The sequence below is a fragment of the Limulus polyphemus genome, unplaced genomic scaffold (assembly GCF_000517525.1).
Source record: "Limulus polyphemus unplaced genomic scaffold, Limulus_polyphemus-2.1.2 Scaffold781, whole genome shotgun sequence".
In the NCBI taxonomy this organism is placed as follows: Eukaryota; Metazoa; Arthropoda; class Merostomata; order Xiphosura; family Limulidae; genus Limulus; species Limulus polyphemus.
Genome location: NW_013666391.1, coordinates 208,365 through 214,084, shown reverse-complemented (window position 1 = coordinate 214,084; position 5,720 = coordinate 208,365). Strand labels below are relative to the sequence as shown.

General features: G+C 33.6%; 1 protein-coding gene across 1 annotated transcript in view; it reads right to left on the bottom strand.

The window, feature by feature from the left end:
• LOC106460495 (RING finger protein unkempt homolog) overlaps positions 1-5,720 on the bottom strand; it is a 74,181-nt gene that overhangs the window by 62,249 nt on the left and 6,212 nt on the right. The gene's annotated exons all lie outside the window — the stretch shown is intronic.

Here is a 5,720-nt window from a genome sequence, read left to right as displayed (position 1 = left end):
TATATATATATATATATACACACACACACACACACACATAAAAACCCTACATACTGGATGAAAATATCATTAATTTATTATTACTTAAAAATAAAATCAACTCCAATTCTAAACTAAACATGTAAAACTGATATCAAATTAAAGAATCTAATTATTTTCTACATTCAATATAATCCATTACATAATAAGTAAACAAACTAAGCTAAAATAGTCAAAATAGGTTCACAATGTAAACTAGCATGAATAAATTGGTTTTTCTCAATCAAAAAATAACCCATGCTAATTTTTCCCCATCAGTATCTTTTGGGAATAGAGCTGTACAATTATTGGAATTTGCTAACTGTTTAATCAATGGAGCCTGCAATTGATTACATTCAACTAATCAAATATTACATCATTGAAGGAATAAAAAACAAAAAACTTCCAATGCTTACAATTGGGTTTCAACACCTGTAATGGACAGAGCAAAGATTGCCTAATATGCAACTTTTTGCTATACAACAAACAAACATAATGGTATTTTTTTTTTAATTACTTGGATGATTGGAATAATCAAAAACAGTAATACTCAGACACCCTACTTTTCACTAACTGATTATTTTCATGAGTCAAAAATTTATTAAGTCAAACTCTGATTAATCAAAATAATGACAAATGATGAAGGCATAATTTCAATTACGGGATGTTTTGAATAATCAAAAAACTAATCTCAATTAGTTTATTATTTCCCCAACAATAATAAAATAATTTATGTGACACTAATCAACATGATCAATACTCATATGAAATCAATTTAATTGCCTAGCTCTATTAGAGAAAGAGAACAAACTACTCAAAATAATTTAAGGCTCCTTGTATCATCTTGACAAGTTAAACATAAATATATCACCAGTTTAAAAGTTACCACAAAAGTGTAATGTATTTATATTGTATCTTTATGGACCCATGCAATGAAAGTTAACATTTTTCTTACCTGAAAATACATTTCTGATAGATACTCATCTCCACATACAGAATAGCTTAATTCCTTTGTGCATCTACCTATGAGATTTGCATGCCACTAGCCTTAAGCTACTACCCACCTAAAAGATACACGTTTAATGTGATCTGAGCTAGTGCATGATGCCATCATCATGCAACGATAGCCTCCACCAATAAATAAGAGAGCAAAACAACTTCCTTTCAAACTTACCCTAAAGACTTGTGTTCGAATTAACTTCATTCTTTGACAAAGTAGGAAGAAAGCACATTGGAAGTAAGGAGGATGGGTGGGAAGGTATGTGGAGGTGTCTATTGAAAATAAACTTTCAGGTAAGGAAAATGTTAACTTCTGAGATGATACCCCATCTCTTCACACATGATAGCTAGAATTCCACCTTGAATTTGAGGAGGGGCCAGTGCAATCATTAAACCTAGATGAGCTCCCTTCAGAGAACACTAAAGGGGAAAGCCCATGGAATACCCATCTGTCAGCCAAAAATACAGATCAAAGGCTGGTGAAGAGAGACAAGTGGGCTCCAACAGAGCCAGATCTGATAAAGTAATCCTCAACAAGATGCAAGATGACCTTGACATCAGGAAGTGGAAGGACAGGAAGAAGGAGGCTGTGAAGCTGGAATGAGAAGGGGAGACATGAATTCAGCAGGACTAGGAGCAGAAACAGAAAGGTGAGTTTGAGAGACACAAGAAAACAAAGAAGACAATAAGGACTGATGCTAGGCTGCCTCATCTCATGTCTCCAGTGTGTCTGGAACACCCCTGAAGACCTCCAGGCTAAGAAAAAGAGCCAGACAAAGATCATGGAGATAAGCATGAAGGAGGCATACATGAGATAGGGGAACATTCTATTCCAACTAGTCTCTACAGGAGAGGAACCAAGTAAGAAGGAACAGAGCAGAAAAATAATTATGAGCCAATGTGGTGAAAAGAAGAGAACAAAAATAAGATGAAGTCACGAGAGGTAATGCAGGAGGAAAGTAAAAAAAGAAAAAGAGATGAAGATATGAAAATTGGGCACTAGAAAGAGAAAATAAGGGGTCCACCTTCCACAGCAGGTAAGAGAGATTCCAAAGACTGAAATGAGGAATGGAAATTAAGAATGATTGTAAAACAAGACAAAAGAGTCAAGTACATGAAGAGGACGAGGCATGTCAGAATGGGTGTGCAGTGATTTGAGAAACGAGTCCACAAAAACCCTAACATCAGGCTAAGGAGAAAGAAAGTAATCCTGAGTATTAATTTCATGTAGTAAAGCATGGGAGGAATAAAAAACACAAAAGAGAGAGAAAGAAAGAGCATATCTGTGAAATGTCTAGGAAGAGATTGGAAGGGTGAGGATTTTCCTCCACAGATAAAGCTCTGCCAAAACAAACCCTAATGTCAAAATCATAAATCATACTGGTCATGTTCAAATTGAGGGAGAGGAATATTGGCCAAATGGAGGAGAGGAGGAGGCCAAGTGTGAATGAAGGAATACACAACATGTTGAACAACAGCTGTCATGTCCTCCAATGACAAAAAGCCTCCAGTAGCCACAGTTCCCATGAATCGCCACTATCATGGAATAAAGTAAGAGTTACCATCACTTGAGAATTCATAATGGTGGATAACTGCCAAGTATTTTTTTTTCCCAAATAAAATTAAAGAAACCACACAAGTCATGTGAAACATGAACATTAAACCAGGTAGACTCGAAAAAAAAAATTAACTCAGTTGTAACCTATCCCAAATCTCAAGTAAATAATTGATAATTTTGGAACACATCCATTATGGACAAAACAGAGGAAAGGAATGAAGTTAATTCATGTGCAAGTTCTTAGGGGAGCTACTATGCAAGGAGGTTGTGTCCCCCTCCTCTTGGTGGAGAGCTATCATCACATGATAATGACATCATGCACTAGTGCAGTTCACGTTAAACTCACAGGCAGAAGTGTAAAGGAATCGAACTATTCTGTGTATAGGGGTGAGGTATCATCTGAGAAAAGTATATTGATTGAAGTAAAATCTTCCTAGGTGTACTTGCTACAAACGTTTTTACACTAGATTTGCAACTACTTAAGAAATTAGGTTATTAGTATAATCAGGCAATGTGATAATCTGTTCAAAACTAAAATGGTTTGAGTCAGAAGATTATATGCATATAGATGTTACTTTGAAAAAACTTCAGTTAAAAGCAATTGCATTGGTATTAAACTTAAGTTTCCTCTATATAAGATTGCTCTTCTGATTTGTAGAGGGTCGGCTATTCAAAGACTATAGTTTTGAAAATGCTATATATAGTTTTTTTTCTAATTTATTAAGTTCAACTTAGCATTGTTTTCACTTGCTACAAAAAGGTCTCACATACTCATAATACCATTATATTATGGTAAATTACATAGCAATCTACAAATTTCTCGTACAATAACTATACACTTTTCCACAAAATGTATTGTACAAAATAAAACACTGAAAATTATTTCCATTTCCAGTCATCTTGAATATAAGGGTGCAGAACTGGATAAAGAAATCACTTGCACTTATTTGCACAATTTAGGTGCAACAGTAATAGATCTCCGATAATCACAATGGTCAGATGACATGAGATAATGTTCATCATTTTTTCAAATATGAAACAGGAATCATAACACCCATTACAACCAGTTTTGTGCTTGTGATAATTTTTATAATTGTGACCAGCCCTCATCATCCAATCTCTTTTGGAGTTTAATATCCTGTTATTAGTTTTGAATTTACAGAAAATGAAATTACACTTACTGAAACATGCATTATTTTCAGTTTGAAAAGCCATGTTTTTACAAGAAATCAAATATGTTAAAAACTGTGTGTCCAGGCATAGAACAGCAGTCAGTAATCAGCCATTTTCTAAGCAAAGCAACCTAAAAGTCTTCTCCATGAATTAATGCCTATTTTTTTTTTTTCAAAATCTCATTTTTGTATTATTTGCTTGGAATATGAGGTAATAATATCAGTTATCATTATAACAACTTATGGGTGACAGCAAAGAAGAACATGTACTACTACGTCAACCACACTACATGCTAGGTATGGTTTGGAATATTTTGAATTTTGGTAAAGCTACACAAGGGTTATCTATGCTAGCCATCCCTAATTTAGCAATGATAGACTAAAAGGAAGGCAACTAATCAACACCACTTACCACCAACTCTTGGGCTACTCTTTTATCAATGAACAGCAAGATTGACCATCACATTATAGCACCCCCCCACAGCTGAAAGGGTGAGCATGTTTGGTGACACGGATTCAAACCCTCAACCTGCAGATTGAGAGCTGAGCACCATAACCACCAGACCTGCTAGGTATGAGAACAAATGATCAATAAATAATAAGCAACAGATCTACTTCATAAATTCTGTTCTTGATGTAACCAGAATGTACCGACATTCAACATAGTCATCAACCATGTATAGACAGTACAAAGATGGATGCAAGGTGACAATTTCAAAAAACAAATGCACACCCAATTCATTAATATAACTTGATGTATAAAGAATGGAAATAAAACATTATGCTTCCCATGCATAGTAATAAACTTGAAGTAACTTCAGATGGCTATAAGAACGATAACAGAACATCCCTACATACTGATGACTTAATTTTGATGACTCAAAAAAAAAAGAAAAAATTACCATAATGGATGAAAAGAAGTAAAGTCACACTTTTTTCAGACCTGAAAGTCGATCTATTCTCAGCCTCTAGCATTTTGGTACTTGCTGTGAAATGATGCTGGAATAGAAGCACAAGTAAGATAGCAATATTGTGTATCAAACAAAATACCATAAAGGATTTAAGCAGCATTACCCTGAATCTGTTCAGTGATTGACATTGAGCTGAGTGATTAATGCTATTTGCTAATCAGTTAACCAACATGCTCCTTAATTGATTACATTTAATTAATTGATTGGTATGTACCCCTGCCAACACCCCCACATACAATCAAATAAAAGGGTGTTCTAGTTTCTTAACTTTTTCAATCACTGCATAATTCTAGTAGGGTAATCTTTCATTTTCATTCAACTTGTTTTGATTTTTTCAAAGAAATATTCATACTCTTCATTTTGAAATATAGTCCTCTTTCAAAGACCACCAATGGAATTTTTTTGTCTAAATATATATATATATATATATATTTGTTTATTTATTTTGCCATACATACATTTTTCAAGATAATCTGGACAATTAATGTCAACCAAATACAAAGTGGTCATTATGTTTTGTTTCCTAAATATGCAATAATCCCAAATGTAAATCAAATAAAAACTGCTAATTAATTATTGAAAACATGCTATATTATCACCAACAAAGGTAATGTTTTTATTTAAAACATATCATGATTGCAATTATACACATCTAAGTAGCTAGTTAGCTAAACAGATAATTTATGTTTTTAGAATTGGATGAACATAAAAATAATTTCCAATGAATATTTAAGTTATCAGAATATTTTGCAGTTGCCTACCATACCCACTAAACAGTAAACTTATCTGATGATAATTCTATGTAGTGAATGTAATTTTAAAAACCTCATGCTCACAAACATTGCAACTTAATAAAATTATGGTATATCCATTAAAAGGTAAAAAATATAATTCTAAACAAAGAACTAAGCATCAACAAGATACCTTCAGTCATGTGACTGTTTCATACTGTGTGTGTGTGTGTGTGTGTGTGTGTGTGTGTGTGTGTGTGTGTGTGTGTGT